The sequence below is a fragment of the Patella vulgata genome, chromosome 8 (genome assembly GCF_932274485.2).
Source record: "Patella vulgata chromosome 8, xgPatVulg1.2, whole genome shotgun sequence".
NCBI lineage: Eukaryota > Metazoa > Mollusca > Gastropoda > Patellidae > Patella > Patella vulgata.
This window is the reverse complement of record NC_065886.2, coordinates 13,787,425-13,802,082: the sequence shown is the minus strand read 5'-3', so window position 1 is coordinate 13,802,082 and position 14,658 is coordinate 13,787,425. Positions and strand designations below refer to the sequence as shown.

General features: G+C 35.2%; 1 protein-coding gene across 3 annotated transcripts in view; it reads left to right on the top strand.

The window, feature by feature from the left end:
- LOC126830741 (protein turtle homolog B) overlaps positions 1-14,658 on the top strand; it is a 194,079-nt gene that overhangs the window by 133,491 nt on the left and 45,930 nt on the right. The gene's annotated exons all lie outside the window — the stretch shown is intronic.

Here is a 14,658-nt window from a genome sequence, read left to right as displayed (position 1 = left end):
CGAAAAAACTCATAATTCAGATTCAGAAGTAAATGAGTCTCATTGGTAAACACTGTCCATGGAACTGGTGAGTATCCTTAAAACGTCCATAATTCACTCCTGTCGTAAAGTGCTAATGGTAGGATTAGGAAAGCAAATAACTGCACCATCTTAAAAAGGCAGCAAATTCCCTTGACGCATCTTCACACCAATCCTAGCGGGACGTTTATGATATGAAATATGGGTAATAAAGATGATGAGAGGTGATTTGTAATTCGAAGAGCCTTATTTGTATGATGAGCTAGGATTAGAGAGACAGGATCACAAGACAAGTTGTTTTGCGTATTGATTAAGCCATTCTTCTCGTCTTAATCGTCTAATGGTGGGTTTTATTGTTGTTCCCTGGATTCGAAGATAATAAAAAAACACGGTTTGGGTTTTATTATCATCATGTTATTGCTGGACATTTGTCAGTTCAAAGACCTTTAGGATGTTAATTGTGTGAACATCTTGTCAACAAGGTTTTAAATAACTCTGACGTTAACAAGCTGTTTGAGTTGGTTCACAGTGGATCTGAACTCCAGAGATATTAATTATTTTAAAGAGCAAATTCAACTCCACATTTTAATATTAAAACTTGAATTTGAAAAGGATGCAGTCTTTCATTCATTAAAGAGGCAATCAGTCTATCCTAGCCAGAATAATTTATTATAATTTTACCATACTAATTGTTGAATATGCATATTAAATGCACACGATTGGTGTCGGCCCATGTATCTGTTAAAGCTCGTTACTTCATTCAGTTATATAGAAGGATAACTTTTGTTTTCCTTTTGCTTTCGTCACTTCCGTTTCTTCAAATCTTCGTTAAGCATCTGTTGTAGCAATGATCTCTGTGTTAAAATTATATTTGGAACGTGTTTAACCAGTTCTATCACATATGTGATAATGGCTGACAACAATATTGTTCTTTAATTTAGAAAGTTTAACAGTTTAAGTTCTGGTACACAAAATATAAGCCAATGGCCCAGAGAGACACAAAATATAAGCACAAAATATAAGGCAATGGCCCAGAGAGACACAAAATATAAGGTAATGACCTGAGAGAGACAAAATATAAACTAATGATCCGAGAGACACAAAATATAAGTAATAGCACTCCCATAGATATAATAGCACTAAAAGTGTAGTAGACCATGTTATTAGGTTATAAACAGGCCTGGAAATAACTGTTTTAGATGGACCTGACAAATAGTCAGGCATTAAAAAATTTTCAACTTAGTGTCGGACATGTATTAATAATATCAATAAAAAACAAAAATCAGTGCCGGACAAAATGACAGGCACCAGAGGTTTAGTGCCTGACAAAGTCTGAATCTGTGCCTGACATTGTCTGTAACAGGTGCCTTATTTCTAGCTTATAACTCTCTGTATACTATAGTTTTGAGCTATTCACTTGGCTTGGAGTGGCCTAAGCAGCACAAGATAGGAGCAGTTCGGGATGGTTAAAGAGCTAAAGGATTAATCGTCTAATTTAATCAATTTAAATAAGGAAAATGCTTATTGGTCTTCTGCCACATTGCATCTTTAAGCAAAGTGTTTGTCTTTATTAATGAAAGCTCCATAAATGATATCAATATATCTGTATCTGTATACAGGGGGCTATAATGGTTATAACTTAATGAAATCTGCCATTCATACAGTTTCTACATGTAACTCTTATAAAGATATCTCTTAATGCACATGGCATTTAATCCATAAATTAAACTCTGGTTAACTGTAGAAGCTTCGATATGGAAGCCATATTCAGGTGATTATTTACTCAAAGACACTTCCAAGCTTAAGTGCATATCTATTAATTCCAATCGAATCAAGTTCGTGTTTTATTTAGGATATGAATAGAACTGAACAATGAAAATCAGTCATATTATTCAATGTACATATATGCATTCAAGACCAGTAATATGTGGACTAATTGCATGTCTATTATTAACAATCTGATTAAAACACAGATCCTATTTCGTTTCATTCTTATAGTTCAAAATTTCGTTTTATTGTCTTTACTACACCAGGATCTGGAAGAGTAGTTATCATTGACGTGTTCTGAATGGTGTGAGGAATTAACCAATGAAACGGTCTGTTACAGTGAGCTTTAGACGCGTTTTGCACGGAACTGAGGGTAATCCACTAGTAACATAAATGCTGATTGGTTAATCAAATGTCTGACGTCGTAGGGCCAAAAATGGCTCGTATGACCTCTGACACGTTAGATCTTCATGTAGTGTAGGCCATCGAAAGTAAATAAAAAACGAAACGAAATATAGATCTGTATTTTAATCAGATTGTAGTATTAAAAGATAATGCCTAATTCTAATGGAATCGAGTTGATGTTTTAGTTTAATGAATAGAACAAGACAATAATATACAGTGATATATAAGATTTACATATGCATCCATGACCAGTATTATGCAGACAAGTTGTTTTAAATTGCTACCGCAACTATCTTCGTGTTAAGGATAATGAAAATTGATTGAAACTTTTTTTTATTTTATTGCACATTATTGCAAAATAAATTAGAATTATATTTTTTAGGTGTTACAAATAATGGTTTTTTGAAGGTTTTTGAAACGTTTCCACTAAAGGGAATGAGTTAGTAATGTGGGGGTTTGAGATTGTCAAATTAGTATCAAAAGGATATTGATCAAATTATTGAGAATTTTTAAAGCTATTTAACATGGAGTAGCAGATGGTTAATATGAATAAATTGTATGTTTATCAGGTTGCTTTTTCACAATTCAATTCAAATATTGTGTGTCCTTTGTGTAAAGAACCAATATATAATTACTTGCCTTGATTTCAGAATTAAGGACTAATGACAATTAATGACAATACTAAATAAATTGAGATTGATGCTCCTCAATTCAAAATACATTTGGAATATGATGATCATCCCAATTTTCTATTTCTTTCCAATACATCCATCCACAGACCCTGTAAGCATTTTTCAGGTCAAGTTTTTTTTTTTTTTAAATTTTTTAAATTTGCTGATTGCTTTTCTGATAGAGAGAGAGAGTGTTTAATGTCCACTCATAAACTAGGTCATTTTGGGACTAACATATGGTCTTTAGCAGTGGGAGGAAAACGGAGCACCCAGAGAAAACCCATGAGGTTGGACAAGTGACCCTACTCGTCATTTAGAACCAGGGAATTGAAACCATGCCAGTTGACTCAATGGCGGACCTTATGGTGCAGCGCACACGCGCTAACCACTCATCCATCCAACCGCCTGATTGCTTTTCTAGTCATAAAGAAGAACCTTATATTGAAATTCAAAGCTGAGTATAGATTAGAGTTAGTTCCCCTCTCACTGAAATATTCTAAACACAAAGATTTTGGGAGTTACCTGGCTTAAACCATTTCATGGACCTTGCAAACTGTTGATTGTTTTATTTTCTGTTGCCTGGCAAAGCTGTTGTTCAGTTCAATTTGATTCACTTATAGCTACATAAAATTTTAATATCACTTTATCAAATAAAATTTGATCATTTTATTGTTGTGACAGATTGTGCAGTCATATAGATATCAGTTAGATTGTATCTGAATAATAGATAGCCATGATATACCTGCTTGTTTCCTCTCTATGTGCACTTATAAAATGTGGTGTGGGCTCAATTTCACATTAAAATGATCTGTAATGTTTGTATATATATATATATATATACCGTACATGTATATTTATAACTTCTGTTGTGGGTTGATTAAATTGATGAATCTTTAATTAAGTAGTCTACAGTTGTCAGTCTTTTATCTCTTTAAAATGAATCATTGATAGTGCTGAAATCAAAGGAACATCAAATTGAATATATCTGCATCATTGAGTATTTGTAGCACTGTAGAATGTGTGAATTAATTGGGTTTGGATCATCAATATATAGATTATTATCAAGGTGTTTTGGTGTGTGAAGTATCAGATGTGGCTAATAGTATGTAACGTTATCTAGATCTATTAGCAAGATACCATATAATGTTTGGGGAAAGATCTGGTAAAAATTTAAACTGTCCTCTAGATCTATTAGCAAGATACTATATAATGTTTGGGAAAAGATCAGGGCCTATTTGATGAAAACTTAAACTAAAGTGCTTCATTGGTTGAGAGTTAAAAATCTTGGTACAAATTTTAGCTCTTAGCCAATGAAACGGCAGAATTCTTAAAATATTCTAGTGTAAGTTCTCATGAATAAGGCCCAAGTGGAAATTCAAACTGTATAATAACAGGGCTATCACTTCAAAATTTAAACTGTTATCTAATATTGTATATATTACAACAGGGCTTTTAGGGTTTTTTTGTTTTTTTTACATATATATACTATATTATAACAGGACTTTATATACTATATTATAACAGGACTTTAACCCTTCAAAATTTGACCTTTCGGTCCAAATTTGAAATTGTGTTGGTTACTTTGGATTAGAAAGATATTTTTTTCCAAAGAATCATATGTCCATATTTAGCTTTATCCCTTTCAAAACCATGTTTGAATTTTAATTGTATTGTTGTGAGGTTGCATTAAAACTATGAAATTCTAATTTTATGGCATTTCAATTGACGGGCAAGTAAGTTCTCTACTCGGTTAATTTCACTGCCAGTCTGTGAAGACTGGCAAACATTACTGAAACAAGACCCTTGTATTACTTTTATAGTTCGTATTTCTACTGATAATACATTGTTTAACTTCATAAATATTTTATCTGATATTGTGCATAATATCCTTGAAATTTACAATTTGTAACTATAGCTATTTCAAAAGCCAACCAATTTTCTATTTAATCTTTTTTCTCATGAAAAGAAAAATCAAACCAGAACATGAATAATTTAAAAGAAAACATGATTTGACTGATATCAGTAAAAAATAGGGTTTACACATCATTAACATTAGAATTCTCCATGGACAAAATAATTTTTTTTTTTAATAAAATCATTCCTCAGACCAATGAATCCAGATTTGAATTATAAGCGAAAGTATACCCATGTCAGCACTTAAAGACAATAGGTAACCAGTGTCCGGGCAGTATTTCCCTTACAGCACAATGTATCCTCGTTTGTGCAGAAAAATAAGACATTATACCCCATTTCATTCATTCTTATTAACCAATGTAATATACGGTGTACTAAATATCAGATTATACAGGCAGTGATTTTGTACACCCTGTTAATATCATGGGGCATCTATGATCAGATGGTTACAGTAACAACTTCTTAAACATGCATTATGCAAGAGCAAAATCTGCTTATTACAAGTCTTTCTTTAGGCCTGAAATGTTATCTAAATTATCAATTAGACATTAATTAACTTATCCAGACCATAATAAACTCTCGATGTCAAGGCTAGCCTTCGATGTAGGCTGGATTAGATTCCTATATGCCGCTAACAGCCAAAGATAATTAAATCAGAAAAAGGGGATAATCGAGACTATGCTGTTTATATTAATGATTTTAGTAATGATAACCGAGACTATGCAAAAATTTCACCGGCTTCTTTCTCGGCTCATAGTGGATCAATTTGACTGAAATGGTGTAGTCAGTGTTCTTTATAGAAATGTTTTCTGCTTCATTACTTGATGAAGCTATGAATGATATGAAGACATCCATTCATTAGCCAAACAACCTGTGCCATACTCTCGTTAAATAGTGTCTTAGTGAATGCATTGACCATTAAAAAAACGTAGAGAGCAGAGAAGGTGTTGGTGAACTCGAAGAACTACATTAGACACTGAGCTCAATTTAAAACCAATTAGATGATTCATTGTCATGCTGTCAGTATTATCTAACTGAAAGTGTGACCATTTGCTGGTATTTGAAAATTATCACACCAAACTTGTTATAATGATCGGCACAGATGTGCCATGTATGCACTTAAAAGGTTTCATTAGGAGTTCAGAAATATTTCACCCTAAAAACAGTCCTTTAAAATTTGTGAAATAATTGCTAGCTACAAATAATCAATTGTGTTCAAATGTCACTCTGGTTTCTTTTTGACATTTTGGTTTCATTAAAGAATTACATAACTGTAACTAATGCTAGTAATAGATTATACTGTATATTGATGAAGTGTAGCTCAATGAGTAAGACGCTGACCAGGATGTTCTGTGTTCGATCCCTGTGTTGACCGAGAAAGTTCATAATGATTATCCAACGGGATTTCCCCTTGTCAGTGGTACTGAACGTAGGGCCTGGCAAGGGACAATGTAGTTGTTCAGATGGGACAAATAGCCGAGGTACATGTGTACACATTGGGTGCATGTAAAATAAGGCATGGCAGTAGGAATTCAGTATAAGAATAAGCTGTAGTGCTAGTGTCCTGACAGAATTTCCCTCATAGTAGCCCAGTCCGACATGTAGAACATTAACCCCCATTTTCATTTCATTTCAATGAGTATCACATTGGCTCACCAACCAGGAACCCAGGGTACGATCCATGTGTTGGTCAAGAAAGTTCCCTGGGATATTTGAGCCAGGTTTCCCATTGTCAATTGTTCAGGGCATTGGACCTAGCAAGAAACAAAGTGTCTGGTTGTTTGGATGGAACAAAAAACTTGAGGTTTACATATGTACTTGTTTGTGTGGAAATTCAACAAACGCCTCTGTCTGAGCAAAAATTCCCTCATAGTACACTGCATGGCTATGTCCATCTTCAATATTTTGGTTGGCGCAGACAGAAGCATGTGAAACCTCATTTCATTTCAAAAAGATAAAGATATGAATAGAGAATAGTTTTAATCAAAAATTGAAATGTTTGACGCCGTTTACATCAGTTATAGATCGACCATTTTACATCAGTTATGGATCGATCACCCATTGACATCTATATTTATTAAAACAAATATAATGGCTTCTTAGGAGAAATACGATCGTATTTATAATGGAAGAAAATCAGTGTTTTTCTATAGAACAAAGCCACTTTGTTTGAGTCGATAAAACCATCATTTCTTTGTGTAATGATATTAACAATGAGAATATTAGTATTTAGTAGAAATTACATGATCAGTGTCGCTCAGATTCCCCCACTTAGAATGTTTTATTAAAACACAGAGCGGTGTTATTGCTCTTAAATCATGCTCCAGCAATAAGATGGCGTGATTGAGGTGAAATTATTACACACTCTGCTGATTTACAGCTAATTTCATTGAGGAATTAATAGCGCTTTTTTTTGACGATAATTTGGGAAAAATTGATAAAGCATAAATAAGAGGAGATAGGGAGATATCGGCTTTAATAGTAATTTGCTGGCTATTTATGAGAATTGCTGTATAATGGGTGAATAAACAAGTTGAAATAACATTATTGGATATTCTGTAATTTATTTATTATTAAATCAACAAAAAAATTGAAAGAGAGATAAAGTTCAGAGTAATACCCTCAGGAGAATTTGACCAAGGGAGCAGTTAAATGTCATTCTCTGATTACATAATCACTAAATGATTTTAAGGCTTGCCCACATATCCTTGGGGGTTTTCTATAATTTTAAATCCCTGAATTAAACAAACTTACTGGTGCAAGCATATATAATATATACAAAAATCACATTAGTCCCATAATTATCTGATACTGTTTCAAGGCAATTAAGTCCTCCCTCCCTCTCTCTCTCTCTGTCACTGGGAAAAATCTTAAGATAGTTATGTCATTTATAAGTAATTTTAAAATTTTGATCTTTGAATTAATTTAAGTTAATTTCAACCAGATTTAATGCTGTCTGCAAGTGTAACTGTAGACAGCCTTCTCTTTAATTTTCTTATTTTCACATTTATTTGACATCTATTATCTCCCACGTAACAAATGATTTCCTGCCAAGATGAACACCAACAGGCTTGAATTAAAGATGCAGATTTTTGTCTTCAGTCAGGTCTGTCTTTTGTCTTCATTACAAAAGAGAGTCACGGTGGCTCAGTGAGTAAGACTTTAGCTATCTAACCTGGAAGTCCAGTGTTTGATCTCTGTGTTGGCTGAGAAAGTTAGTCATGATTTTCTGACATGGTTCTCCCTTGTCAGTGGTACAGGTCCGATGACCTGGCAAGTGACAACATATAGTAGTTAGGATGGGATGAAAAACCAAGGTCCCATGTAGGCTACACAATGGTGTGCACGTAAAAGATCCCTTGACAGTTGGAATTCGATATAAGAGTAGGCAGTAGTGACACTGTCCATGCAAAATTTCCCGCATAGTACACTGTATGGCGTATGCTAGTCTTCATTAGCCCAGTTGGAGCAGAACAGTAGGACGTTAAACCCCATTTCTTTTTTTATAATGGAATCCAGTTTCTCTGTCACCAGTTGTAGAGGTTGAATAGCTTCATGCAAAACTGCTGCTTTTTATGAATGTGCTTGGAAGAATCTATATTCAATTTGTATTAAAAGACTGGGAATTGTGCCATTTGACTGCTCTTTATAATGGAAATTTAAAAAGGTTTCTCTTCCTATTGTTCATTAGTGTGGTTGTAATGTGTGGTTTGAGACCCCTACAATGGTAAAAAAAAATACCTTTGAGAGTTTGGTACTTGCAGGCTGGGAAATTATGATTGGTCTTGTTCCAGACACACTAAAAGACACCAGTAGACTAGCACCTGGCATTTGGAACTTTGTGCTGGATATGGCATTTATTATGGTTGTCGATAAAAAACAGAATTCTATGCTGGACGGGGATCACGTGGCTAAGTGGGTTAGACGCTGGCTCGCTAGCCTGGAGGTCGGGTGTTCGATCCCTGCATTGGCCGAGAAAGTTCATCCAGATTTTCCGGCGTGGTTCCCCCTTGTCAGTGATCCAGGACGGAGGGCCTGACAAGGACAGCTGTCTAGTCCTTCGGATGATACGAAAAACTGAGGTCCGGTGTATACATTGGAATGCACGTAAAAGATCCCTTGGCAGTTGGAATTCGATATAAGAGTAGGCGATAGTGCCGCTGCCCGGGCAAAATTTCCCTCATAGCACACTGTATGGCGTATGCCCGTCTTCATTAGCCCAGGTTAGGAGCAGAACAGTAGGACGTTAAACCCCATTTCATTTCATTTCTATGCTGGACAAAATGACAGGCATGAGAGGAACTGTATCTGACTAGACTGAATTTTAATCTGATAATACACCAATTCTACCTGATTTTTAAATTTGAATGAATTAGGTTGATTTGCAGTCACCAAAATAAATGTATTTTTATGCACAGAAATTGAATGTGTGATATGAAAGACCTGCTTCTAAAACACCCTGTCACATGACTTAAAGTTCATAAACTTTGGATTTTAGTTCTCTAAGCCAAAAATTTAAGGTGACTTACATTTAATTTTTAGAATTTTTTTAGTGGTATAAATAAAATAACGAACCAGACTGATGCAATACTTTATTTTGAAGTAAATCAAACAGAGTTATAGTTCCTATCAAACTACCAGATCTGATGATGAATTATTAATAACATGATGGCTCTTGTTTTTGTTTACATTAAGAAGTGTTTATAATTTATCTGTAATCTGGTACCAGTATAGAAGGGGTTTTGATCAAGTGTTATTTATTTAGAACCTGTGTGGTACACTGAAATGTTTAAATATATAGATCCATCGTTTGAATGACAATCTATTTCATATTTCATATCTACCTGTTCAGGGGGGGTTGGATGGCTGAATGGTTAGCGTGCGCGCGCTGTATCATAAAGTCTGTCATTGAGTCGACTGGCGTGGTTTCGAATCCCCGGTTGTACGTGACAAGGAGTAGGGTCGCCTGTCTAACCTCGTGGGTTTTCTCCGGGTCCTCCGGTTTCCTCCCACAGCTAAAGACCCCTACGCGCAAGCGAATTATTGAAATAAAATTAAACCATATGTTAGTCCCGGAATGACCTAGTTTGTGTCGAGTGGACGTTAAACCCCATTTCTCTCTCTCTCTCTACCTGTTCAGCCACCCCCACACTCATAAAAAAAAAAATGAAATCTCCAAGGAATGCCAAAAATATATCAGTCCTCCATAATTCTATGAACCTGTTTAGTTTGTTTTTTTAATGACTAGTCTGATGCCACCTTTTCCTTCCATACTCCCACACTCCAAAACAAATGAAAGTGGACCAAAAACAAGGGATTACAACCTGCCTATGAAAACTGTTTTCTTTTTTGCTAGAGATAACTTTGTTTGGAGCCTTTCAGTGGGTTTTAAAATGGATTATCAATTAAAAATTTAACTACAGCATTTAATAATAAGCCTTAAGACATGGATGAGCGAATTGTTGTATTGTCCAATTTATAGGTCCTGTGCAATAAGTAAACTGTAATTGTCATTTTAAAATGGATTATCGATACAGTCTTTAGAGGTAAAATGAAATGAAATGAAATGGAGTTGAGCGTCCTACTGTTCTGCCGGAACTGGGCTAATGAAGACGGACATATGCCATACAGTGTGTTATGAGTGAAATTTAGCCCGGACAGCAGCACTACAGCCTACTCTTATATCGAATTCCAACTGTCAAGGGATCTTTATGTGCTCGCCAATGTGTACACAGGACCTCGGTTTTCCATCCCATCCAAATGACTAGACAGTTGTCCTTGTTAGGTCCTCTGTCCTGCATCACTGTCTTTAAAGATAAAGCCTTGATACAATGGATGAACTTATTGATGTATTGTCTAATTTTTTAACCATCCTGTTTACCTGTACTACAGATGTTTCATGCTCTTTAACAATCATGCTTATACAACCTCTGACCTTTATAGAATTGGTAGTTAAAAGCAGGTTCACCTGTCAATACGAACATCTCGTTAGAAGGTAGAAATACCTGGGTTTCATAGGACTGCTCTGGATTTGATACACACACCTGTAGATGTGGTTGTATATTGTTAACACCTCCATCCCTCTATATGTCATCCCCAATTTCTTGTGAACATTCTACAGTCTATAACAATTACCACCTGATCTTTAAAATTTATTTCTGTTGTATACTACATAGTGAAGCAAAGAAGCCTATTATGGCCATTGTTTTATTTTGTAGAATCTTGTGAACACTCTTATGATTTTACCTAAAGATTGACTATGGAACATTTGCAGATTGCTTGGATGACTATATAACATATGCTGTGGTATATGTTTCGTTTCCTGGCAACCTATCTGTTAGCATGTACAGACAGAAAATGTTAAGATCGGATGGTAAACACTGCACAATAAAGATCCCCTGGCACATGGAATGTCTTTGCCTCCAATTAATTTTTACCACAAACAGTATACTGTATTTCATTGTGACAAATGTAATGATAACATTCTCCTATGAGACTTTTAACCAAGAGTAAAGACCTGTTAGCCAATACTGGTCCTGCAACTGTGTTTGATAGACAAGATTAGTTTGGAATATATTACCCATTGAGACTTCTCAAGATCTTGAGATGCTTCCAAACTTCTTCAATGAAGTGATTGTCAGTTTTCTCAGACTTTGTAGAATTAAATACATTGTGGATTTTTATATTGAGAAAAAAATGGCTCTTTTAGAAGAAGTGTTTTTGGGGGATGAAATGGCTTTTTTAGAAGAAGGGTTTTTTTGGTGTGTGTGGGGGGGGGGGGAATACCATTTGTGACACGCCATGTGACTGTCATCCACTTTTAAAGATGACTTACAATGTGTTGCATTTTATGTTGGCAGCCGCGGCAGCACAGAGATTAAGACTAGGTTGTAGCACCGATGTCGAACAAAATTCCCTCCTAGTCCTAGCACACTGTATTGGGTATGCCCATCTTCATTAACCCAGTTGGAGCAGAACAGTAGGACGTTAAGAAGAAATTGGCAGATGACAAGTTTGAAAAAGTGTGAAGCATTTTATGGTTCCCCCCTTATTAAGTTAATTTCTTGTTTCATAGGGCAAAGAACTGTATTTCCTCATAATAAAATGTTGGGACTAATGATATAAATAATGGTATATCTGACAGGAAAATCCCATCATTATTATTGAGTTTTGGTAGTATGACCCTGGTATCTTGAAAATAAAAGCAGATTTTTGGCATCCCTTGGAACTTACAGCCAATGGGCTCTGGGTTGGTGTTCTAACATCTCATGGGAACACGGTGGTTCAGTCATTGGGTCAGTGCAGACGTTAAACCCTATTCCCTTCCATTTCACCATTCCCATCGATTATCGTTATTCACCTCGGAAAGTTTTTGACATAGACCTTAAGTTAGTTGTCCAGCATTAATAAAGAGACGAGCAATAGGAATAGACTTTGAATTGAAATGAAATGGGATTTAATGTCCTTCTGTTCTGCTCCGACTAGGCTAATGAAGACGGGGGCATAGACGTTGACCATAACATTAGTTTAGAATAGTGACGGACATCTGTGATAATCTATTTCTTGTTCCACCGGATCGGACAGCTATTGATATAATTAGACACGGTTTAAGATTAAATTGATTCGGACGTAAGTATGGCTGAAGACAGATAAACTGAGTAAAGTACAGGTTTCATTTCATCTTATATTGTCGTCAAAGCGTGATGGAAATCGACTGGGATATGATATTCAATAAGATCTTTGTCTGTTACATGAACATTCAATCAACTTGCCAAACTCCTCAATAGATGGTTATGAAATGTCCAAGCGCTAATTAGCCGTCATACGAATTTATAAATAGAACAAGAGCAGACACTATTATCTGTGCTGCCACCTGTGCCAATATATGGACGGATATAACCTACATTGACTCTGATTGGTCAATTTAAGTCTCAAGCTGAAGTTAGGACGTGCATCTATTGCGTTAATTAACTGTTAGCTTTTGTGGTAACGAGCCTCTTTCAGAACCTTCCTGGCAGGGAATCGAGACAATAACCTCAATTCTGTATCTGAGGCCAAATAAGGTCATTATAAGTTAATTAATATTCGTGGTGTCTGATAGATCGGACGGAGGGTATTCATGACACGACTTTCAATCAAAACGATAAGCAAGACGATGAAAGGAATTTAAGATAAGAGTATAAGGTGTGATTCTTTGTATTATTTCCTGCTTCTTTTAATTCCTTTTATTTACGAACTAATAGAGACAAGATATCGTTACCCAGATCTCTGTTAATACCGTCTGTTCTCAGAAATACCAACAACTTCACAATCGTCTCAGTGTATTCTATTGATATATATTTCTTGGTTCCTTTAATTCTTTTTAAATGGATCGGAGCACAATGTTAATACCGTCTGTTCTCAGAAATACCAACAACTTCACAATCGTCTCAGTGTATTTTATTGATATATATTTCTTGGTTCCTTTAATTCTTTTTAAATGGATTGGAGCACAATGTCAATACCGTCTGTTCTCAGAAATACTGACAACTTCACGATTGTCTAAGTAAAAAAACAAAAAAAAACAGGATCTGAACACAGCTTATGAATAGTGTATTCAATTAGTTCTGTTTAATATCGACAACTTCATGATTTTCTCAGTAAAAAAAGGAATCTGAACACAATGTTAATATCGTCTGTTCTCAAAAATACTGACAACTTCACCATCGTCTCGCTAAAAAAAACCTCACAGCTTACGATAGTGTATTTAATTAATTCATCTACTTGAGACGGGAGTAATATACATTGATGATTGAAAAAAACAACAGACGGTGGCTCAACACTCTCATAAAACCTTGTCCTCTTGATGCCAATCACTTAAAATTTGAAATTCCAGGAACATTCTTATTTCTTAGAAATCGTCCTACAATTGAGTAGGTTGTTTTTTTTCGCTAACTTTTAACAGGGAAGAGTACAAATAAATCATTTAAGGTGCATTTTATAAAAGAACAGTCGAGGATTTCACAGAGTACCTGCTGATGATATATTTGAGTTTAATTATGTGAAATTTGCCTTATAGTCAAGATTTTGAGTCATTTTTTCTGATTGTAAGACGGAAATCTGGCTCTTGCTTTGCACCAACATGGCAAGTTAATTCAGTGCTCATGTTGCTTAATCTTTTAATATATAGATCAAAATATATGCAACATACCTTCTTTTATTTCTATCTGTTTCTCTTTCAAAATTCCAATATCTATGCTTGTCATGACAAGACATTTCCTGAACAAAATTATTCTTTGGACAAACAAAAGCAGCTGCTTAACTAGAAGTTAATGAGTGCAAAAAAATTAAATCAGTGACTTGTCTTTGATGACTTCTTTAGTTTTTTCTCAACAGAAGTTTTACTAATGTCACTGGATTAATTATGCTGTGTGAATGAACGGAGACAATTGATTTCAGACTGCATGTTGTAACATCTTCAGAATTTTCAATGATTAAACTATCAAAGGACAGATATCGTACAAACAAACTACAAAAAATCGTTAGGTTATGTGATGTCAGGTGTTACATACACACTTAAGTTATTGGGACAATGGGCCTGGCTATTCATTCGGATGGGATGAACATTTTAAAAGGGTCCTGTGTACACATTGGCTTGCATGTGAAATGAAATGAAATGGGGGTTAATGTCCTACTGTTCTGCTTCGACTGGGCTAATGAAAACAGGCATAATTATGCCATACAGTGTGCTATGAGGGAAATTTTGCCCAGACAACTGCTCTGCGAGCTACTCTTCTATTTAATTCCATGTCAATGTGTACACGGGGCCTCAGTTTCCTGTACCATCCAATCAACTATATGTTGTCCCTTGCCAGGACCTCGGTCATGCACCATGCCAGAATGT